The sequence below is a fragment of the Notamacropus eugenii genome, chromosome 5 (assembly GCF_028372415.1).
Source record: "Notamacropus eugenii isolate mMacEug1 chromosome 5, mMacEug1.pri_v2, whole genome shotgun sequence".
NCBI lineage: Eukaryota > Metazoa > Chordata > Mammalia > Diprotodontia > Macropodidae > Notamacropus > Notamacropus eugenii.
The window spans coordinates 78,489,961-78,514,990 of NC_092876.1; the positions used below are offsets into that span (position 1 = coordinate 78,489,961).

The 25,030-nt window shown below is 40.4% G+C and overlaps 1 protein-coding gene across 15 annotated transcripts in view; it reads right to left on the bottom strand.

Annotated features, from left to right (window-relative positions):
- NFYC (nuclear transcription factor Y subunit gamma) overlaps positions 1 to 25,030 on the bottom strand; it is a 96,921-nt gene that overhangs the window by 61,156 nt on the left and 10,735 nt on the right. For 5 of the 15 annotated variants that reach the window (XM_072609911.1, XM_072609903.1, XM_072609901.1 and 2 more), the window contains exons 2-3: positions 3,754 to 3,924; positions 1,903 to 1,963 (exon numbers count right to left, since the gene is read on the bottom strand). The exons of 2 other annotated variants lie outside the window; for them this stretch is intronic. The gene's annotated coding sequence lies outside the window, so the exon portion shown is untranslated. Of the gene's footprint in view, positions 1 to 1,902; positions 1,964 to 3,753; positions 3,925 to 5,737; positions 6,300 to 7,219; positions 7,331 to 14,407; positions 14,508 to 25,030 lie in introns of those variants that run through there. 8 more of the 15 variants (XM_072609915.1, XM_072609910.1, XM_072609908.1 and 5 more) reach the window with 5 other exon arrangements.

Here is a 25,030-nt window from a genome sequence, read left to right on the forward strand (position 1 = left end):
CGATTCTCAGCTATTAGAGGAAGAAATGACTAAGACCCAGGATATTCTCTTCTAACTGGGGAGCAAGGGGAGTTATGCTATTGTAACAGGATTTTTACAACAATCACAATTATATTTATGTAGCACTTTTTATCCATCATTACATAACATCCTCACAACGGCTCTGTGAAGCAGATAATGCAAGTATTTTCACCTCCATATTACAGAATTAGAAACTGAGGCAGGACTTAAGTCCTGCAGAAGAACCAGGATTGAAGTTGAGGTCTCCTGATTCCAACACCTCAGTTCCCACACCTCATCTCTTTCTCACCACCTCCACCTCACATTTCTCTAGGGATCTAACACTGACAAAGACTTTTCCTTAAAATATGACCATAAGCAGTTCCAGTACTACTACCCCCATGTTATGGAGGAGACTGAGGCTAAGAAAGGGAATGCCACATATCGCCCAGTTGGTAGATGCCAGAAGCCAAAAACATCTCCCAAATACAAGTCCAGCCCTTTCTCCACCATTCCAGGATGCCTCCTAACGGGCAAGCTAACAACGAGATGATAGAGCTTTATGATTCTAACAACAAGATGATAGAGCTTTATGATTCTAACAATGAGATGATAGAGCTTTATGATTCTAATAAACACATTCTTGCTGTTAGGACCTTTCAGGTGACTACACTCTCCATCTGTTAATGTGTGGTATGAGAGGTTAGAAGGCAACACTGTTCAACTATACTCAAAAAAAACCAAAACTGGTTAGGGTCAGGGTGAAGAATCAAAAACAGCCCAGATGAAGAAAGAAGGCTTAGGTAGCCGTTGTTGTCCTCAGTATGTGGCCAACCCACGAAGCCTTTAGGAACCATCCCCAGTTTCCTTATTTGTAAAATGATCACATTCCTTATACCACCTACCTCACAGGCTATAAGAAAAACACTTGGAAAATTTTGACATAACACAGGTATATATTATATGTTATAGAAATTATTATTATTACTATTCCAATGTAGAAACTGATGAAATGAAATACAACAAATCTACACCATTATCTTGGAGTCAAAACTCCCAGGCTGCCTGTCACTCATAAACCCTGAAATAGTGAAGAAGTCATTTGCCTTTTTCAAATCCGATTTCTCATATGCAAAATAAGAATAGTAATACCTACAATACTGTCCACCCCACAAGGCTGCTGGGAGGATTTAATGGGAATATCAGTAAAGCATTCCATAAAACTTCAAGTAGAGCGAAGCATCACATTGGGAGTCTGGTTTAAATCCTGGCTTGTATAAACTCGAGCAAATTCCTTTCCCAATGTAGGTGGGCCTCCAGCTGCCTCCTCTGTAAAGTGAGGGGGCTTAAATCCCAAATGCTACAGAAATGTTAGCTATCATCATTGGTTGTAGATGATAAGCATCACAACTGGAGGCAAACCTGTATAGTCAGTCAGCCAGTCAATCAGCATTTATTAAGTACCTACTATGTGCCTGCCAGGCCCTGTGCTAAGTGCTGGAAATATAATGAAAGACAAAGGGCAGTCCCTGCTCTCAAGGAGCTCACAGTCTAACAGGGGAGACAACATGCAAATAGCTATGCATGGACAAGACAAATGTGAAATATTCCACAGAGAGAGGCGCTAGAATGAAGATGGATTGGAAAAGAATCCTGAAGGCCTAGATTGTCAGCCCAGCTCTAGATATCAACAACCAGCTAGCTTCAGGACCTTGGGCCAGTTACTTCCTCTCTGTGGGCCTCGAGTCTCTTCTTCGGGCAAGTGAAGAGCTGCATTAGATGCTGCTGATGGTCCCTTTGCAGGGCTGCCTAACTTGACAGGCGGGGCAGGGCTGGAGCAAGAGTGCTGGATTTATACTTGTCAGCAGAGACCTGGCTTCCAGTCCTGGCTCTGACACTTACTTGTGTGACCTTGGGGAAGTCACTTAATCTCTCTGAGCCTCAGCGTCCTCAGCTCCCCCATCTGTAAAACAGAGATGACATAAGACTTGTAGTGTGTATCTCGGGGATTATTGTGAGGAAGCACTTTCTCAAGGTGAGGTTTATAAAAATGATTTACTCCTGAATCTGTACCAACATCACTACCGGAGACAATAAGGAAGCTCTTGTGTTGGGTCGTTTGGGTGCTTTAACTCACTCTCAGGATGGGTGAGGGTAAACAGCAACTGTATTCTCCCAACAGCAGGAGCAAAGCCCAAATACCAGAATGTTTTCAAAGAGAACTAGACTCCCTCCTATCTTGTTTTAGAAGACTTCATGACTGTTCTTTCGAAGCTACTACATTCCATTTCACCCAAAGGGTTTTCATTCAAAGAGAGGCCCATGCAAGTCTCACCAAGACTTATGCAGCCCAAGAACACTTCTTTCCAGCCAAGGAAAGGAGGCATCTGAGCTGACCAGGCTTTATAGGAACTGGCCTAATAGGACAGGGAAGTGAAACACATCATAAATCACCCTCCCACCCCTGAAAACAAATAGCAAAAATCATTTTTAAAACTAAATCCATCGATTTTCATTATATTATCATGATTTTATGGTTTTATGAAATGAGAAATTTGGAAGAATACTCAGAACCTAAAGAGAAACCAACTTTAAAAGGCTCATTTTCCCATTAACTAAAGAAACAACAGCTACTGTATCTTAAGCTTGGTACTTGGCTCAGCTCAGCTCATAACTACAATGACTGAAATGAAGGAAACAAAGAGGTTCAAAGTTTACATTCAAAATTGGTCTGAATATAAAAAACATGACTTCTACCTAAAAATGTAGTACCTTCAATCACTGAAGTATGAGGGTCACAAGGAAAATCTGTCATTGAAAACCTCAACAAAACACTTACCCTATTTCTGTGGTGCTTAAAGGTTTATAAAGTTCTTTCTTCATAACCACCCTGTGAAAAATGCCTACCTTACAGAGGAGGAAACTGAGGTTTTATCATACACCTAACCAAGATCAAACAACATTGAACCCTATCCCTTCTATTCATAGGATCATCAGATTTAGAGTTGGAAGGTCCTTAGAGAGCATTTGGTAGAACCCTCTTCTGAAAAAAGAAAAGACTGAGGTCCAGAGAGGAGAAGAAACCTTACCAAGGTGCCCTGAGCAGGAACTTAAGTTGCAAAGCCAATGAGGGACAAACTTAGGGAGACTGTCCTCTGACTCCAAACTCTTTCTACTACACTACACTGGCTTCACTTTTATCAAGGGCAGATCAGTATGGAATTGAGTCCTGGTTCAAGGGGAAACTGCTTAAACAGTATGTAGTCTTTGCAAACACAAATTAAAAGGATGAGGAAACATCTGTATAAACAGGAGTGAAAAATATATTGTCTTTGCTCTCTTTCCAGTGGTAAAGTGTAGGAATTGGTTTAAAAAAAAAGAGAGACCCCAATTCTAGTAAACTTTTTAAAAAGAATTCAAATACAACCAATTTTTTCCTCGCTTCCTTGGGAGAGATGCCTGGATCTAGTCACACCTACTGTAGTTAAGTTTTTAACCTCCAGTAACTACGATATGCCTGGCACAGCCAGAGACAGAATCACACAACAAATTCCTCCATCAATCCAGAGTAGTTTCAACTACTTTGGAGGCCTCCTCTCTACTTCTGCAAGCTCTAGTTCCTTGTGAGGTTAACTGTATGTCTCTTTTAAACAGTTTCTATCAAATATAATGGGAAGGATTTCCAGTGACCACAAGGCCCAAATTCTAACTAGTTTTCCCCACAAGACTTATTGAATGTCTTTTGGTGCTTACCCAAAGTTTTGGCCCCCGTAGGCTGCTCTGTCTAGGCCTCTCCGATGTCCCCTCCTTCACCTTCGCCTTCCCTGTACAGTTCTGGACTTCTGCTGGACGGAGTTAAACAGACCCCACAACTCCAAGGCTGTCGTGCTTTCCAGTTAACAACACACTTGCCAGAATCCACAACTGGTTTAAAAATCATAAATACAATTTGGAGTAGCAGGTAACATGTGGATCAGAAAAAAAAAAAAAAAGAAAAAATTAACTTTCAGGTCCTCCTTGGTAAAATCTAATCATTTCCAAGTGCCAACTTAATTTCCCAGAATGACCATTTTCTGAAGTGAAGTTTAAGCATTCCAACTCCCTAAAAGAAGTTTTATAAACAAAACTATTCTGAACTCTTGAAATACCATTCAGGGTCAAAACCTCTACAGATTAAGAAGAATGAATCTATGGTTAGGCAGTTCACTCAAATATCACAACACAGTTTTAGACTTTCTTTTTAATGGGGACAGGGAGAGAGGAGTGAGGAGAGACTGAAGGCATAATGATTGTCTGACTTGCAATTCTAATTTGGATCTATAATCTATTCCCACTGACCATTCCAACCAAACATCCCAAGTCCCCTCCATCTCTTTTCATCTGATTCAGCTTTTCAATCCAAAGCTGTATAAACAAACTTTGTCCTTCATGCTTTAAACTCCAGCAGCAGTATTTCAAGGTCACTCTTACTAACGTCTGAGGCCTGCTTCCAGCAACTTTGATGGCACTGCTGTTCCAACCACAAATGCCCCAAATCCAAACCCAGGTCTTTACTTAGCTAAGTCCTGGACACCAAGGAGGGGGAATGCCCCCACCAGCCCCTGACAATGGCACAGGCCTATTCCCTTCTTCTCTCCTGGGGCTGTCCTTGCTGGTGTTCAGCTTCTTGTAAAGCCTGCTCTACTGCAGGCATGTTCCAGTGACCTTCATTCCTTATTTGCAAATAAGAAAACAAAGGACTGCTTATATGTATCAAGTATTTTGTGAATGCTGATACAAAGGATGGAAGATTTCATTATCCACAAGAACTAGCTGGTGAGATTTAACAACTTGCATGGGTTTCACGCCCCCTCACAAGCAAAGATTATCAGCATCTGCAAGGACAAGAGACTGAACTGCCTAGACTCAACTTTCTAAGTTACCAGAAAAATTATAGAATCTAGTTTGTACCATATAAAGAACCTGTCCGGAAATGTGTAGAATTGGGGGGTGGGGAGGGGGAAAGAAATGTATCAAATTCAGTTACTTCAGATACAGCAGAGAAAGTGTATGCGTCTAGGTGTCAATGTGTGTAAAATAGGAAATACTGTCACTCAGATTTACTAATGTCTATAAGAACTATAAGAATTAGGGACAGGTGGGTTAAAACAAAGTTATGGAAAAATTTCCCTTGGTGAACTCAAGGCCTTCAACATGACACCCTACGGCGTAAGTGGAAACCAGATTTTTTTTTTCCTCCAAATTCAGAACAGCCCCTTCCCAGTCTGAAAACGTAAAGGCTTGGAGAGCTCCAGGACACCTCACTTCTGGCAAAAACCTTCTTTGGAGAGTCCGGGCTATTCCATGGTATACGTAAAGATTCCTCATACCGGAACAAAGGAACATTATTTGAAAAATAGTTCAGCTAATTCTCGAGCCTGGTTTGCCCAAGGCACAGAGTTAAGTGTTTGGCTGCTGTTTGCTGGGGAAATGATTAACCTTTCTTCAGAGGCCAGCTCTTCTCCACGCGGAGCTAAGCAAAGCAATTTCTAAAAAATTAAAAAGCCATCCCCACCCCATCCCCCCACCCCCCTGAAGGGCATGCAGGAGCTCCACGGCGGAGCCAGGGGCTGGAGGTGCGCCGGGAAGTATGCACGGAATGCAAGGGGCCATTTTCTGAAACAGTGCAACTTGTCTACACTCGGCGAGGCCAGAACAGTTTCGATCATCTGAACGGAAAACAAAGAAGGAAACTTACCGGGAACTGCATTAATTTTACATGGAGCTATTTATATCTCTCCTCGGACAGGGAGAAATTAAGTCACTGCCAGCCCTCCCCCCAAGGACGGAGGAAACAAAAGGCGCAGAAGATGCCGAGCAGGAGCCGGGAAGGTCCAGTCCGGGGCGAGGGCGAACCACGGCCCCCCCACCAAACTACTCGCCATTTTTCTTTGTCTTTCAGCTGACCCCTGCCTCAGTGAAAAACTCCGAGGCGGCCTCCGCCGGAGCCCTGCAGCCTCCTTCCACTTTAACAGGCAGAGCATTCAATCTAGCCTGCTATTTGACACCGAGCCTCGCCTCCGGCCGCCTCATTGGCCGCGCCGCCCTCTCGGCGACAGCCGCGCCGCCGCCATTGGCTCCTGCGCGTCAGCAGGGCCCTCCTCCGGACACTTCCTGTTTTAAAGTTACCTTGAGAAGCAGAGCAGGGGTCAGCGGCGGGGGCTGTGGCCGAGCGGCCTCCGACGGCGCCGCGGGGCGGCCATGCAAGCCGCCCGGCACCGGCGCCGCAACCCCGGGCGCGGCCCCGAGGGGCGACACAGGCCGCGGCAGGGCTTCTCTAGTAATTATACGGAGGGGTGGGGACCTCACCCAGCCCGGGCGCAGCTCATTGGTCGTAAGAGTTCCATTAAAGAAATGGAAGATAATTTCGCTGCCTCTGATTGGCTGCCAAAGACGTCCGTTGGACAGCGTTAGAGTCTCCTCGGGTAGTTTCTACAAGAGGCCAGCAGGCTCACGTCGGAAAGTTACTGTGGGAACTACGCTCGCAGTTTTAAGGAGAGGCAGGAGGCAAACTCTGGGGAGAGCCCCCGCAGAAGCACCGGGCCGCCTCCGGGCCGCCGCCTGACCGACCGGCCACCGGGATGCCCAGAGTGGCTCCACGAAGACCAGCTGCGATTCCCGAAACTTCGCATCTGCAGTCAATAAGGAACCGAGACAAATGAGACCCCACCACCCAATCCTCTTACCGATTAAGTGGCTCATATAAAAACCCTAAACGGGTTAACTCATTTGTCAGAGGTACGAACCAATTTACAAAGCAGGACACTGTTGCCAACAAAAGGTCTTCAGTCTTCTGAGTAATCAAAACAAATTAAAATAAACCAAAATAACCACGATACTAATCCACATTCATCATATTGGCAGTAATAATTAAAAGTGACAAAATTCATTGGGGGAAAGTTGTAAAGAAACACACACACGGAGCTCTAGTAGAATTGCAAAATGATTCAATTTTTGGAGGGCGATTTGGTGGTACACAAGATTCATAAAAATAATCATATTCTGGCCCAATAACGAAATCAGTGGGAATACAGCCTAACCACAATGTTATAAAGGGAAAAAAGCTGTTGAAAACAGGCACATCCAACATTATTTGTAATCATAAAGCTATAAACAACCTAAATGGCCAACAGCTGAACAAACAGCTTAATAAACTGGGATATCAAAATCACACCTGTACCTGAGAGAGAATTCCAGATAGAAGAAAAATACTCAAGAGGTCGTCCCACTTTTACGTCAAGTTCTCCAGTACCGGGAACGTGCACACACTGCAGGAGATTTCTTTAGAACCAACCTAAATCTAGCTCTTTGCAAAGTCCACCCCACTGCTCCGTCTGAGGTCAAGCAATTGAATCCAACAGACTTAGATGCCAGAATACACAGAAAGGAAACAGTTCTGAGCCTCAAAGAGCATGCATTCTACAGGCTAAGGAAATACAAAATGTACCAGAACTATTCTGGTAATGGTGAAGAGCTGAAGAGGCTAAGGGAGTGTCTCTGAAGGGAGCTAGGAATCCCACAAGGGAGATGTGAAAAAAAAAATCAACGGGAACAAACATCCTTGGCAAAGGAGGCTGACGGCATGTTAAGTCTAATCCCTAGAAGACAAGGATCACAATCGCCCCAAATCTGCTTTCCAGGTTAAATATTTCTAGTTCCAGTCTTTGCAACCTTCCAGCCCCTTTTCCAACTCAACTGCCCTCCTCTGGGCAGAGTCTAACTTCTCCGTGTGCTTCTGTGTGGTCTCATCAGGACAAAGAACAGTTCAACTGTGTGCCATTAAACAGGATGGCTACAAGGACCATAAAGAAATGTGGATTTATATGAATATGAAAAGAAAACAGAACAAAGGCAGTCTGCACACTATGATTATATAAAAGGAAAAATATACACACAAACAGAGATGGACGAAGGCCAGAGAGACAGAGAGAGTAACTAATAAGCTTATACAGACAGTCATAGACATTCATTTTTAAGTGTAAACAATTATAAAGAAATGTATTGATTGGTTTTGGTCTTGCTTTAAAGTGCAAATACAAATTATGGTGGCCTTAAGACATCACCCTTACACCAACAAGAACGGCAAAAATATTTTTTAAAAATAAAAAGGTCCAAAGGTGGTGGACCATGAGGAAACAGACAGGAATCCACTGTTGGTAGGACCACAAGGTTGTGTAAATATTTTGGATACCAATACAGCAGTATATACTAGGAGTCACAAACCTTTGACTCAGCAATTCCATTGCTAAGATTATCCCCAAAACATAGTGTAAAAGGAAAAAAACAACCTTTCTGTTAAAAAATATTCAAAGTTGCTCTATTTGTTACAATAAATAATTGGAAACTATATCTAATGACTGAATTATGATGCATTAATATAATCATGTCCAAACTACAACTATGGAACATGAAGAAATATGAAAAGACCTATATGAAGTAAACAAGAGTAAAATCAGCAGAACCAAAACTATATAGAGACTGAGTACAACTATATTTAAAATGAAAAAAAAGTTAAGAAAACAGAAAAAGGTCTAGAATTTTAGGATAGGTTTATTAGAGAGTCACAAAACAAAAAATATCTTATTTGTTAGTTGTAAATTCTTTGAGTTTTGCCCTGATAAATGTGAGTGTGTGTAAGAATTTGTTTTTTTGTTAAGTTATTAAACGTATGAGCAGCTGAGTGGCGCAGTGGATAGAAGGTTAGGTCTGAAATCAGAAGGACTCCTCTTCCGGAGCTCATATCTGGCCTCAGGTACTGTGACTCTGGGCAAGCTATCTAACCCCATTTGCCTCAGTGTCCTCATCTGTAAAATGAGCTGGAGAAGGAAATGACCAACCATTCCAGTACTTTTGCCAAGAAAAGCCCAAATGAAGTCACAGGGTCATACACGACTGAACATTAAGTTTATAAATTTTTTTAAAAGTTACATATATGCATAATCTTTTTTAAGTATTTGCTTTACAACTATGAAAGACAACACAACCATGACAAAGGCCTTTGTATACTCTGAAATATTACCACAAAACTATCAGTGTAGGAATGCTGAAATAATAATATGGTATAATGGGGAAAGACACTGGGTTTATTTGGAGTCAAAAGACCTGGATTTGAGTCCTGGCTTCATCAATTCTGAGCTACAAGATACTGGCAAACTCCTTTACCTTACTAAGCTTCACCATCGGCATCTGTAAAATATTGACTGTAATGTACAATATGGATTGAATTAGGTGATATATAAGATCTTCTCTAGTTTGATCATTCCACGATTCCTTGTAGGAAGGCCAAAGAAGGAAGACAATACAAGGGAAAGAGGGCTTCAATAACTGACAACACTGTTTTAAGTCCACAGAACAGAACTAAAATCAGATAAATGCACTATGAAAAGTACATTATATTCTGATGGAATACACACACACACACACACACACACACACACATAAAAGAGGGTAATATAAAATGTTATTGATTAGTTCTTAAGAAAGCCTACTTAAGACTTTGATTCCCCTTCTTTTCTCCCCAAACTTGCAAATGTAAACAGCAAGACTGGTTTTGAGAAATGATTTGATATACTTCTCTGGCTGCTTTGGGTGTTCTGAAACTCAGTGAATTGGGCAGCGTTCTGGAGATGAGATGTGTTTACCCATTTCATATATAGTCCCATGCAGTCTATAACTGCTCAAGCTTTAAGAGCTGTAAGTAATATAGTTGGCATCTGGGTGATGCCTCAGAATGGTTAAAGTCAAGATGTCTAAATTAAACAAAAACCTCTTTCAGCTATACATAATTCCACTAATGCTTCTACAGAACCTTGACATCCCTATAATAACAGAGGCCATTAATAGCTCCCCAAGCTGCCTCCAATCAAACTGTAAGTGGAATGTCCTAAGAGTAAAAATGACTGCAGTTGTTTGACCATCCCAGTGGTGGTAGGTAAAAGGAGAAGTGCAAATTACATTTGTTATTCACTTGGCTGAAAAAGACCAGATCCCTCGAAAATTCCCTCATTTGTCCTCAGAAAATGCCATCCTTCCTCTCTTAAGAGATTAAGGCAGCTACTAAAAACAAAGGCCAGCTGATGTAGCTGGTCATTTCACCAACTACTACTCTTTTGGGCTATTTCCCTCCCTAGCCCCCTCCCCCCAAAAAAACTTTTAACACAAAGAAAACCAAATTCTTAGTCAACAGTCTTACTATGTTATTAAACATGGAATATAATACTACTTTCTGTAAGGAATGAAGAGATGGCTTCAGAAAAACCCAGGAAGACTCTATGAACTGATGTAAAGTGAAGTGAGTGAGCTTATATTACCAGGAGAACCATTTATGTGCTACCATCAACATCGTAAAAACAAGCAATTTTGAAGACTTAAGAATTCTCATCAATGAAATGGTCCATAATGATTCCAGAGAACAGATGATGAAGAATGTTCTTCACCTAACAGAGATGATGAACCAATACACACAATGAGACATATTACTGGGCATGGTCAATATTTGTTTTGCCTGACTCTACTTATTTCTTATAAGGGTTTTGTTTTTCTTTTTTTCCCTCTCTGTAGGGAGATGGAAAGGAGAAAAATGAAAATAATAATGGAAAATCATTTATTTTTTAAAATGTTCATAAGCAAAGTGAAAAATAGACCTTCCATGGGCCTTAACAGCAAAAAAAAACAAAAAAAGAAAGAAAGAAAGAAAAGTAGACAGGTCAGAATAAAGTATTCCTCAAATATAGTAGGATGATATCACTGTAAACTTTAAAGAATCATTCAAATCATATAAATGAGATTTTTCTATCTTTTTCTTTTTTTTAGAAGTGTGATATATTGGAAAGAGTACTAGTTTTGGAGTAAGTTGAAGTCAAGATGCCTAAATTGGGCATCTTGGGTTCCACTCCAACTGGGTTCCAATCCAACACTGATCAGCTGTGGGAACTTAGGAAGCTACCTCATCTACAAAATGGAGGTAATATTAGGCTTATTGTGAAGAAAGTACTTGGTTAATCTCAAAATTTCTATAAAAATTTGAATTGTTATGGTGAAAGGATTGAAAACCATGTCACATAAGCTGAAGTAATGAGGGTTATTTAGACTGAAAAAGAGAAGGCCTAGAGGGGACATGATCATAGTCTTTAAATATATGACAGCAAGGGGAAGGGAATATTTATTAAGCACCTACTATGTGCTAGGCACTATGCTTAGCACATCACAAATATTATCTCATTTGACCCCCACAACAACCCTGTGAGGTGGGTGCTATTACTGTTCCTATTTTACAGTTGAGGAAACTGAGACAGAGGTTAAGTGACTTACCTAGGGTTACACAGTCTAGAAATGTCTTGGGGCTGCATTTGTACTCAGGTTTTCCTGACTCCAAGCCCACTACACCACCAAGATTTATTACAGACCTAAGTGACATGCACAATTTGAGGCACTTGGGATATAAATACAAAAAAATGAAACAGTCTATGCCCAATATGTGAAGGTCTGTCATACAGCAAAAAGGACTTGTTCTCCATGACTGTAGAGTACAGAATGAGGACCTGTAAGTGGACATCACACTGAGGCAGATATTTTTACTCCACATAAAGAACCTAACAAGGAAAGACAATATAACACAGACTGCCTTTTAAGAGGCAGTGTGACAGGCATCCTGTTGCTAGGTGTTCAAGCAGAGGTTAGGTGACCAAGTGGTGGGGCTGTTGAAAAAAGGATCCTTCTAGGACTGTATCCCCAAGAGATCATAAAAATGGGAACAGATCCTACATGTACAAAAATATTTATAGCAGCACTCTTTGTAGTTGCCAAAAACTGGAAATCAAGGGGATGCCCATCAATTGGGGAATGGCTGAATAAATTATGGTATATGAAGGCAATGGAATACTAAGAAATGATGATTAGGAAGACTTCAGAGAGGCCTGGAAAGACTTATATGATCCGATGCTAAGCGAAAGGAGCAGAACCAGGATTAGTTTGTGCATAGCAACGACCACAGTATGTGAGAGTTTTTTCTGGTAGACCTGGATCTTCATAGCAATGCAAGGACATAAAGAAAAAAAAAATTCCCAATGGTCTTCTAAAGCAAAATGCCTTCCACATTCAGAGAAAGAACTATGGAATTCAATCACAAAATGTAGCAGATCATTTTGAGTGTGAGCATGAGTGTGTGTGTGTGTGTGTGTGTGTGTGTGTGTGTGTGTGTGTGTGTATTATGTTTTGGTTTGTTATATGATTTCTTCCTTTTATTTTAGTTCTTCTACATAGCATGACTATAGTGAAAATGTATTCAATAGGAATGTATGTGTAGATCCTATATAGAATTTTATGTCATCCTGGGGAGGGAGGGGGAGGTGGGGGGGAGGTAGAGGGGGAAAAAAATCTAAGTTTTATGGTAGTGATTGTAGAACATTAAAAATAAATAAAATGAATATATTAAAAAAAATAAGAAAAAAGGATCCTTGTATAGGGTGAGGAGCAAGCCAGTTCACCTCTCAGGCTCCTTCCCATTGTGAAGAGGCTATGTTCTTTTTCACTGTGCCTGTTCTTTGGAATTTTGCAACATTTACTTTGAATTGTTTTGTAGTTCTTGTGGTCACTATGCTGTAGTTTAAGAAGAGGTATGAGAAAAAAATCTTTGCCTTATTCCTTTGCAGAAGTAGGAGGCTATGGGTATGAAACGTCATGTATTTTCAGCCTTTGTCAGTGTATTGATCAGTTTTGCTAATTTTTTCCTCTTCTTCCTCTTTTTGTTTAAAAAAATATAAATATTTGTTGTACGAGATTGGCTCTCTGGGAAGGGAAGAATTAGGAGAAATGGAGGCAATGTAAAAACAAAAGACATCAACAAAATTTTTTTTTAAAAAAGTATGATTCTAAGATACCTTGTCAACAACTTTATAAAAATAAAAAGTAGCAAGAAAAGTAATTAATAACGGCTAAAATAGGAACTACTTACATCAAAGAAGTGGTAATAATAATAATAATTGTAGCCAGCATTTATATAGCACTTTAAAGATTGTGAAGTACTTAACAAAAATTATCTCATCATCACAACTTTATAGGAGATTGGTACTATTATCATCCCAGAAGGAGGTTAAGTAACTGTGCCAGGGTCAAAGAATAAAGAAATGGTCTTATCGAATTTTGATCAAATACACTCTCACTGGTCTGAGTTTTGGTATTCGTGATGATAACAGGATGGGAATTTTAAAAGGACCCTCAGTAACAGTACTGAGATAGCTGTACTGAAGTGAAGAAATTCCTAGACCTGTACTAACCGGGGTTTCGATTCTGCCCCTTCTTAGCTGTAAAATCACTTCACTTTTGTGAACCTCATTTTTCTGGATCCCTGCTTATCCTGTCTCATAGGGTACTTACAAGGATCAAATGGGACAAATTCAATTTAACCAATACTTAGGAAGCGCCTGCTATGTGCAATGCCCTGTGCTAGGCACTAGGATTACAAAGACAAGAATCAAACAGCATCTGACATCATGGATCTTATATTCTACTCACTGAAAGTTAAGTACACAAGTAAATACATTCAAAGTAATTTCTAACAGGAGAAAATATTAACTAGGGTGCAGGGGAGAAAAAGTGTCTTGAAAGGCCTTACTTACATACACATAGGCTCCTGGAAGCACCCAAAGTGTGTTTTAGAGAAAGCTAAAAAAATACCTCTCTTGAGGTATGTAAAGCACTTTGCAAACTGCAAAGCACTAGTTGGATCTTTCCACACTAAATGAGTATCATTAAAAACTGGACTTAGTTATTGCTTCCTCCAAACCCCTTCTCCCCCTTCCCACAGAATCTGGAGTGTCAGCATGTGAATCATAGATCTGGAGAGGATCTCAGAGGGTACCTAGCCCAACCCCCTCATTTTACAGATAAGGAAACTGAGGCTCTGAGAGATACAGCGATTTGCTGCAGATCACCCAGGGCATACGCCCAAGTAGTGGGGTCTAAGGCTAGGAGGTCCTCTGACTCTAAAGTCAGGCTCATCCCACTGTCCCCAGGCCACTTCTACATATTAGACTAGTCAGCACTCCAAATGCCTACTGGACATCCTCCACCTGAGCCTGAAACTCAAAAATTCCAAAATAAAACATCATTTCTACCTGCCCCCCCCCCCCACTTCATTCTGTTTACAGCATTTCAGTCCGTGACATTCAATCTCCCCAATTTGAAGCCCAAATCTATCTATTCCTTTCTACAATAATCAAGCCACTCTTCCTAATGGACAGATATGACCATGCTTTTGGCTTTATAATACTTCTAAGTTCCTCCCTAACACCTCAGAGCTTCTTTTGCTTCCTAGGCCAAACCACTCCACCTTCCACACACCACGCTGCTGCCAAACGCACACACACACCTTGTACTTTTGTGCCTCTGCTGCTCACAGTCACAGAGTCCTCTTTCTCCTTTTCCCAGGGAATGTTTAACCATGGTTTAAAAATCCAACTGAAATACTGTCCCAGGCAGTCTTCTCTGATTCCACTCCCCAGATTCATGACCTCTTCCTCCTCTGACCTCACAAAGCCCTGTTTTGCAGCTTTCCAAAGGATTTATTTTTTATCATCAGTTAACTGCGCATGCTTCCTACAACCACTAAGTTTCTCAACTGCTAGGACTTGTCTAAACCTTTTTGTTTCCCTGTTTACTCTGCATACAAGTGCTTCATCAAACAAGAAACATTAAGTGCTCACTGTGTGCCAGCCCCTGTGCTCCTAAGCACCAGGGACACCAACAGAGGCAAAAAAACAGTCCCTGCCCTCAAGGAGCTCACAAGCTAATAGGGGAGACAGTAAGCAAACAAATATGTACAAAGCAAGCTATGTACAGGATAAATGGGAAACAATTAACAGAAGGAAAACACTCCAAGTAAGTAGGGTTGGTGATTCCTACAGGAGGTGGGATTTCAGTTAGGACTCAGAAGAAGCCAGAAAGACTGGTAGGAGAAGGTTTGGTTAGAAAGGGTTTTGAATGCCAAGAAGAGCAATAGGAAGTCTCTGGAGTTTATTGAGTAAGAGGGGATGGGGAGGAGTGACATGATCAGACCTACACTTTAGGAAAATCCTTTGGGTGGCTGAACAGAAAATGGTTTGGAATGCAGCAGACTCAGGCAGGCAGACCCACCAGCAGGTTACTGTGAGAGTCCAGGTGTGAAGGGATGAGGACCTGGACCAGAGTGGTGGCAAAGCTAAAGGAGAGAAGGGGGCACATCTGAGAGATGTGGCAAAGAAATAGATTGGATATTGAGGGAGATGGGAGATAGTGAAGAATCCAGGAGGACTCATAAGTTATGAGCCTGAGTAACTAGAAGGATGGTATTTCCCTCTCTCTAATCTGGAAGGTAGGAGGGAGAGAGGGTTTATGAGGAAAGATAATGTGTTCAGTTTTGGACATGTATAATTTAAGATGTCTACTGGGCATCCAGTTTGCAATGTCTGAAAGGCATTTGGAGATCTGAGAATGGAGGTCAGCAGAGAGGTTGGGGGTGGGATGGGTTGCTCTGAGAATCATCAGCATAGAGATGGTAATTAAAGCCAAGAGAAGCAGACCCAGGACAGAACTGTGAGGTTAGAGGGCATGATCTATAGGAGGATCCAGCCAAGGAGATGGAAAAGGAACAGTTAGGTAGAAGAATGAGGAGAGGGTGGTGTCCTGAAAACTTAGAGAAGAGTGTATCAAAGAGAGAGGAGAGAGGTCAAGGACAATGAGGACTGAGAAAGGCCATGGGATTTGGCCATGAAGTAACTTGTTAGAGAGCAGTTTCAGTGGAGCAATAATGGGAAGTCAGATTATAAGAGGTTAAGGAGAGAGTAAGAGGACAAAAAGTGGAAGCACTTCTCATAGATGTCCCTTTGAGAAGTTTACCTACAAAGGGCCAAAGAGATAAAATAAAGGACCACAGTTACTGGTGAATCAAGGAAGGGTTTTTTTTTTTTTCAGAACAGGGAGACATGAGCATGCATGTTTGTAGGCAGAAGGGAATGAGCCAATGAGAAAAGACTGAAAATAAGGCAGAAGGGAATGAGCCAATGAGAAGGAAGAGATTGAAAATAAGTGAAAGAGTGGAGATGACAGAAGGGGCAGTCTATTGGAGGAGACAGGATGCAATGGGATCGCTTGAACAAGTAGAAGGCTTAGCTTTGGTAAGGAGTAAGGCCACTTCATTATAAGAGACAGGGGTAAAAGAAGGAGAGAGTGGCAGAAGCCACCTGTGGAACAGAATAGGAGATGAGGAAGACGATAGAAGAGTTCACAGTGAATTATTTCTATTTTTCCAGTAAAATGTGAGGCAGAGCTCTCAACTGAGAAAGTAGAGAGAGGTTTGAGCAGGGATAAATAGGTATGGTCAAGGAGAATGGAAGAGTGAGTCAATGAGGGAGATACAAGAGGCCTGCCTAGCAGCAATGAGGGACCAGCTGGGGTTGTATAACATAAATCTGTAGTGGACCCAGTCAGAATGGCTGTGTGAATTTTTCCACCTTCAGCAAGTAGCATGTGTGGAGGATCAAAGGTGAGTGGTGGGAGTGATCCAAGGCTGAGGCTTAGGATGTAATCAGAAATATGATAAGGTATAATCACCACATAAGGACACTGGAGGAGGGCAATGTGGAGTTGAATTGGTTCATCAAGGGGCCAAGAATGGGAGAAGAGGAGAGAGCTTAGTAGTGTAGGGGAGATGAACTGAGGGGTCAAGGTACTGGAAGTTATGGTGCAAAGAGTGGGGTTTTCTAAGGGAAGGCAGAGGGAAATATGAAAAGTCAATAGATTATGGTCAGAGAAGGGGATTTTTTTTTTTTTTTAAACAGAGATAGTTCAACTGTGGGTGACAGCAAGATCAAAATTACGACCCATTTTTGTGTGTATATTTTTTAAAATAATGTTTTATATTATTAAATTGAACTGAGTTGTTTAATCTTCTGATTTGGAGCCCCTTCCTATTGTTTGTCTGAAAATATGGAGGGTGTCCTTCCACATCTCTCAGATCCAGCAAAGGTCTGGAAACCCAAAAAAAACAGAGGGAAGGTATCCTATTCAGCCCTCACCACATTCTTCAGCAGTGATTGCAGACTTCAATTCTCCTTGTCCACAGGCATTAGAGAGGAGTTAAAAACAATTGCTCATATACTACCCAAAACTTTCCAAAGTAGACCTGAACTCCTTCCCCACTCCCCACCCTCTGCAAGCAGCCTTTCCTGATCTCCTTTAATGCTCTCAGTTGATTCTCTCCAATTAATTCCATATATTCTGTATATGGTTGTCTGTATATTGTTTTTTCCATTAGACTGTAAGCTCCTTGAGAGCAGGTCTCTGCATCCCCAGTGCTTAGCACAGGACCTGGCACATAGGAAGTACTTCAATGCTTGTTGACTGACTCACTATTGGTTTCTCTCCACTGACCTGACTCTCCCTGATATGGACCATATGAATCCATTAAGGGATCTCAGCAATTCCAACTGGCTTCTATCTTCAAGCACCCCTCCTTTTCCCTCCTGGAAATGCCCTTGGATCAACATGGCATTCAAGGGTCAGAACAAATCTCAAAACACCTCATCTGCTACAGGTGCTTTCGAAAAAGATGCATCTTTCCCAGTCCCTCTTTTGTTTGGAAAACACAACCTGAACATTTGTTACCTGTTGGAGTCTTTGCGTGTATATATATGTCTACATTTACAGAACTGGGGGAAAAGCCTACTTTTGAAGACACTAGAGAAATCTTAGACCTGGATTCATGCCTGGTCTCTTCTGAGTCCTATGTGACCTTGAACAAGTCACTTAACCTCTAAGCCTCAGTTTCCTCATCAATGAAATGGGTAATAATGACCATAGCACCTACCTCACAGGATTGTAGTAATGCTCAAATGAGATAATGAGGTAAATAGTTTGGCAAACTTTAAAACCATATATAAATGCCATCTTTTACTATCATTTTCATCTTCATCATGTATAAGCCTATCTGTTGCTGAACAGATGCTGAACTGTACTGATTGTGGGAACTTCATCACTGGGGGGTAGGGTAGTTCCCTTTACCAATGAAATCACAGCTCTGATCCAAAAAATAAGTCATCTTCCCATGGCCACTAGGCTGCACTTATACAGGCTATGTATAGTCTTACATGACTCTCAATGAATGGATGATACAAGAGACTAACGGGTTTCCCTTTGGCAACCATGACTTGGTATACAGGTTATTACAATCCTAGCTACAGAAGATTATCTTGGGCATTAAAATCTCTTATAGTTTAAAACTGAATGAAGACTTTGGGGACATCCTGTGTATGTGGCAGAGCTATGACCATAGAGCAAAATAGCTGATTTAACCATAGACTATGGTATGCTGTCACCTTCAAAACTGTTTGTTGTTGGGCTGTTTGGGCTGGACCATGGTTTTATCACTACTGCAGATTTAAAACTGTGTCACCTTAGGGAGTTAGCCAAATCACCAAAAAGGTTGGGTGCTTGCTCATGGTCATACAAGAGATAATGTTTCTGACTCCCAGGCCAGACCTCTACCCAACTCAGCCCCTTCAAGACAGTTTGTAGGCACACCTATGTGGTGCAGTGAATATGGCACTGCCTCTGGAATGAGGAGGACCTGAGTTCAAATCCGGCCTCAGACACTCGACACTTACTAGCTATGTAAGTGCGCAAGTCACTTAACTCCAATTACCTTGCCTTTCCCCTTCCAAAAAAAAAAAAAAAAAAGCCTGTAGCACTCTACAGGCATGACACTCTCAGGAAAAGATGGCCCTCTCCATTGTTTCACATGGTTTGTTATTAGTACAGTATAAGCAGACCCCACCGCAACATAGGTAAAGCTGGTCAGTGGAGCTTGAAAGACAAATCCCAAATTTCCTTTGCAGATCCCTTCCTAATTGCCCAGCATCTGAACAGACAAGGAGAGAAGTGCCCTGACCTGATCTACCAGGTAGGAAACACTCAGTTTCTGAGGCCCATTGGGGGAAATTGTGAGGAGTCAGTATTACCATTATAAAAAGCATACACTTTCAGGTCTCTAAAGGATCCGATGTGAACTTTGATATAGTCTGAATTTTGGTCACCGTGAATGGAAACCCTCAACCAAACTGTAGGTATTCCTATGCAAATATGTGCTTTCTGCTCTGTTAAAAAAAAAAAATCAGTGTTTTCATGAGATGGTTTGTCATTAGGTCTTTGGGGATTGATGACTACACAATTATTCCAATACTATCAATACCTAGAACTCTGAACTCCCTTTCTTGGAATTGTCTTTTAGCTACAATTCATGTGCCACATCAATTTTTCTTTTTTTAATTTAGAACAGGATTTTCCACCTTGATCCACCACCTAATTTACCAGACTTGTGGTCCTTTCAAAAAAATCAAACTTATGCTACTGAGAAGATCCAAGAAAAAGTACCCTAGATTCTAAAGGTAATTCCAGAAGTGAGGAAAGTACCCCCAGACTCTGAAGGCCGCTTCAGAAGTGAAAAAGGAACCCAGCGTCTGAAGGCAGTTTCTGAAGTGGAGACACTCCCAAATTTTTTTGTGCAGCAACAGCATAGCTGAAGTTATAGTGGGGAAAAAAGCCCTGCATCTGCGGGTAGCTCCAACACTTTGGAGTTGTAACTATGGGGCAGTAGCTTTACTTCTCTGAACCTTAGTTTCCTCATCTGTAAAACAGAGATCATAATACTTGAACTACCTGCCTCACGAGAACATGGTGGGAAAGCATTTTTAAAACCTTAGAGTACTATACAAATGTAAGCTACTGCTCCTGCTCTTAGTAAAAATACAGTCTCCCAAAGTGACTACTTTGAAAGGGATATTAATTTACATGTAGAAACCTATAATGTTTTAAAAATAAAGTCAATCACACTGTTCCAAAGAGCTGTTTTTACAAGGATCATAATACAATGCCAGATACTCACTTGTCATTATATTTATTAACCTTTATATTGTACTTCAAGAGATCTGATCCTTACAAATACCGTGAGGTGAGTGGGAGTACTGTAATTATTATTATTTCCCCCATTTTACAAATGAGGACACTGAGGCTCATAGAAGGTCATACGTTTAGCAAGGATAAAGCACTAGGAATTGAACTAGGGTTTTCTGATGCAAAAATCCAATGCTCCTTCCAGGTACAAGACAAAAATAAACCCAAGGAGTAGCTTTAGGGGTGGGGATAGGGGTGTGAAGGGATGTTCATTTCTGAGCCAATTTCCAAATTTAAGAAAAACCAAGTAAAGACAATGTACATGTACATCCTGACAGTCTCTCAGTATTATAGGAGCGGTTTTCTATGCAGAATTTTGTTTTTATTCTAATTCAAATATTTATCAAGCATCTACTCTGTACAATCTACTGTGCCAGGTGCTAGAAGGGCTACAAAGCTCAATCAGACATGAGTCTGACTGCCTTCAAGGAGTGAATGAGGAAAGAGGCCTTTGAGAGCATATTATCTGAAAGGGAGAGGCAAAGTAAAAGTATTTATTACATACATATATAGGGATTATATATATGTATGTATGTATATATGGGCCTCTGTATGTGTATCTACATACATATACACATATGTGTGTATTTCTACAATTAGAATACAGTTGATGGATAACAGAATTTTAAGTCCTATAATTTATTACTAATGAAATGAGTAAGTTTAAATGCCATCATAAATGGCAATCTTTTGTCTATCCAGTAACTACCAATCAAAAAAAAGGTTTTGTCTCTTACAAGGCCGGAGTCTTTATTTGTTTGAAAAGAACCCTGCCCTTTGGCTACATGTTAAAACAACAATTAACCATACAAAAAGTTTAAAAATTCAGAGAAAACTCTAGTATGAAGAGATCTGCAACACTGCCTTACTTCCTTTTTGAAATGCTGTACAATGTCCACTGGAAGGACAAGAGATGGCATACTGATTGAGCCCTGGACTAAGATACAATCACCTCATTACACAAAGATCACTGAACAAACTGACAGCTGAGGAAGGCAAGGATAACAGTAATTAAGGGAAATTTCAGGAACTATCAACCTAGAATGGAGCTGGACCAACAACAATGTAAACTACCCCACATCCCAGAATCATCTCCTATATGAAATCCTGTCTCTTATCACTACTTTGGAGCAACGCTAAAGCTATTAATATCCCATATTCATGAATATGTGGTCAAGAACAGAACAATTCTTTAATCTAAATTATAAGGAAATAATGTGAGATTTAAATAGACAGCACTCACTGAAGTTCAAGGGAAGTCTTTACATACACCTAAATATGGACTTGACTCCTACCTAGATCTGTAACACCGAGAAAGAAAACATTCAAATAGAAGAGGACTCTACACCAACCCTCTAAACCTTGATGACACATGAGCTCTTCTAGGTTCTTAGGTGCAGTCTTCTGACTGATTCCAAGTTTTAAAGAACAAATACTTTTATTAAGGGACTGTTCTGTGCAGTTTGATTTCAGTCAAAGGGCAGCAATGGAGGACCTAGACAGCCATATGTGGCCTTGAAGCCGCAGGTTCCCCAGCCCTGCTCTAAACCACAGAGCTTAGATAGTCAAGTCACGTTAAGGAGCATGGATATGTAGCCCCATTGCCTAAAAGAAATCAAGCTTCTGTTAAATATATCTGTCCTAAGACAAGAACTTTATTAAAAGCTCAAAAACGTAGCCTACACAACTAGGCCAAAGACAAGTCCCAACACAGATGTGAGTAAGTATGGGAATGAGGCAGATTTTTAAAGCTAGAGAAAATGCTGACAGAGGGAGGAATTTTTACCCAAAAGGTCTAGGACTTGTTTTCTTCTGAGCTGACAGACCAACAAATAAAACAGCACAGATTTCATTTTGTGGACACAGCACAGGAACAATGTATGTTTTGCTGAGGCTTGAACAGTCACAATTTTCTCAGAAAATGTTCTTGGGGGTTTAGTTTTATTCTTATGTGAACCACTTTGGATCTAAAGTCAGAAGACCTGGGCCTCAGTTTCTTATCTGTAAAATAAGAAAGTCAGACAAAATGATTCTAAGGTTCCTTCTAGCTTTAAATCCACCACCCTATGATCTCATGATCAGAACAGAGCATGTAAAAAAGACTTGGCATATACAGAAACAATCAGGAAATACAAAGACAAGTCTAGAGCAATGGTTCTCAAATGTCTTGGTCTCAGGTCTCCTTTACATTCTTAAAAATTATTGAAGATCCCAAAGAGCTTCTATTAATGTGAATTATATGTATATTGAATATCTGCTATATTAGAAATTAAAACAGATAAAAATTTTAAAATACTTAACTATTAATTCATAAACCTATCATCTATAATGATAATAGTATCATTATAGATGATCAATAGTATCAATAGATATTATAGTAATAGTATCAATAGATCATCTACTAATATAAAAATCTTTATGAACAATAACTATTGTTAAAAATAAAAAATAGGAAAGTAGCACTGTCTTACATATTTTTGGGAAAATCTCTTTAATGTGTAGTTTTACAGGAGACAACTGGATTCTCATCAGCTTCTACATTCAATCTGTTACTATCTGTTGATTTGTGAAGAACATGAAGAAAATCTGGCCTCACACAGACATATACTTGGAAAAGGGAAAATTAATTTCAGAGGCAAGTAACATCTTAGCATTATGAAAATAGGTTTGACCTCGAGGACACCCTGAAAAAGTCTTGAGGACTCCCAAGGGTCTGCAGACCACACTTTGAGAACTGTTGGTCTGGAAGCATACAACATACCATTATGTCATGCCAGCCCCGCAAAAATCCAATAAATTAAGAGGTTATTTGCTCCATCATTATTACAGTGAAATCTTATCATATAACAATTATATAGGAAAACTAAACAATTATGAAAGATCTTATGCCAAGGTGATCTTGAATTGGCTGTCAAAATAAGTCAGACTAAGGCTAAGACTCTATCTCTCACCATTTCATCCAATATTTTAAATCTAGTTCCTTCCTGGATACACTCTATATAAAGAGATGGTGTTGAGCAAGTGTTCCATGTCAGTGTAGAGAAACAGTGAAATGACCTTGCAGCCTCCCTAACTTGTCATATGAAAAACTATAAACAAAAGGAAAAAGAAATATGTCTGGTTATCAGATAACTCAAAACCACAAGAAACAGGACTGAGCCTGAGGATGGAATGAACTTCAGAGAGGTCACTGCAGTCCCAGCTCAGCAAGCAGCTTTAAGCCTTGCCTTTTCAATCAGTTGCTTCTTCTTGTTGTCCTACAGTAGTCCTTAGTTTCACTTTCTTTATTGGGCAGTGGCAGGGAGCGGTGACAATGGATTACAGGACTTCAGACGTATTGGGACTTAATTGACCCACATTTGATGAATGGAATAATAACCCTAATTCTGTATCTCTTGGCTGTATCCTTATCAACAGCATATAGTATCACTAATTATCACCCTTATTTTATGGAGGATGAAACCAAGTTTTAGAGTAAGTGATTTGTCCAAGGTCACAGAGCTATTAAGTGCTGGAATTAGGAGATGAAACTTGGTGTAGTGACACTTTTGCACACTGCCTGCCTTGGCATATTTATGTTTCCTGCTTCCAAGTCCACAGGTAAGTTCCCAGGGCACACCTTTTGACCACCATTTCTCCATAAAATAGGGACAGGACAGCTAGGTGACACAGTGGGTACATTCCAAGTCCTGAGTCAGAAAGAAACCTTCCCGAGTTCAAATCTGGCCTCAGACACTTCCTAGTTGTGTGGCCCTGGGCAACTCACTTCACCCTGTTTGCCTTGGTTTCCTTGTCTGTAAAATGAGCTGGACAAGGAAATGGCAAACCACTCCAATACCTTTCCCAAGAAAACGCCAAATGGGGTCACAAAGAGTTGGACACAATTGAAACTGACTAAACGAAAATAGGGACAAGGAAACCTATATCCCTCTTTGAAGATGCATTAGTCTATTTCAGGGTTCTTAGCCTTTTTTTCTGTCATGGACTTTTTTGGCAAAGGTTTCTGATGAAGCCTATAGACCCCTTTCCTAAATAATGTTTTTAAATGCATAAAATATACAGAATTACAAAGGAAATTAATTATACTGAAATACTTATCAAAATATTTTTTAAAATAAGTTTTAGAACCCCTGGTCTACATCTAAACAGCAAATGTTTGATAAGTGAATGTGCTTTGTAGAGAACCATTTCGGGATAATTTAGGTAAATCTGGCCCCCTGACTCAAAGGAATTTTGAGTCTAGGGCTGACATAATAGACTAAACATAATTATGATGTATAATATTACATACTAAGTGCATTTAGAGAGACAACAATTAACAATTACAATGTGAGGTAGTAAAGGGAATTACCAAGAGACTTAGGATTATGCAAATAAAATGCCTATGAACACAACTGAGAAAAATATTTCAGTTATTTTCTCATGTTGTTCACAGGAGTTCTCGTCTACTTGAAAAACATAAAGTTGGAGGTTCAAAGATAAGTTTCAATATACATACAACTACACTGTTCCTAACCACCCCCAAAGAAAATAAGCTCCTCAAGGCAGTCAGGGACTGCTTAACTTCTATCCAGGTATCACCAGTGCACCTGGCTGGGACACTTGGCACATTGACAGAGGAGTTCATCCTTTTCTCCAAGGAGGAATTTCCTTGCCTGCAGAGTGACATCCCTTTAACTAACAAATAAAAATAAAAATCTGTTATGTACTTCTTAAAGATCATTTCATTTAAGACTTCCATTTCAGCTTTATAATTTACAAAGCACATTTCACAACAGTTCTACAATGTTAAACAAGCACGGTGTTATTTCCATTTTACAGAGAAGACCTCACAGAAATAAAGTGACTTGCTCACTGCTACACAACCAGTGTTGGAGTTGGAATTTGAATCCAGGTCTTCTGACTTCTACTATAAAAAAGGGAATTCAATTCAGCAGCTTCTTTTTGAGCATCTATTCTGAGCAGAACAGAGCTAACTTGGGAGTTAAGAAAGGATGGAGAATTTTCC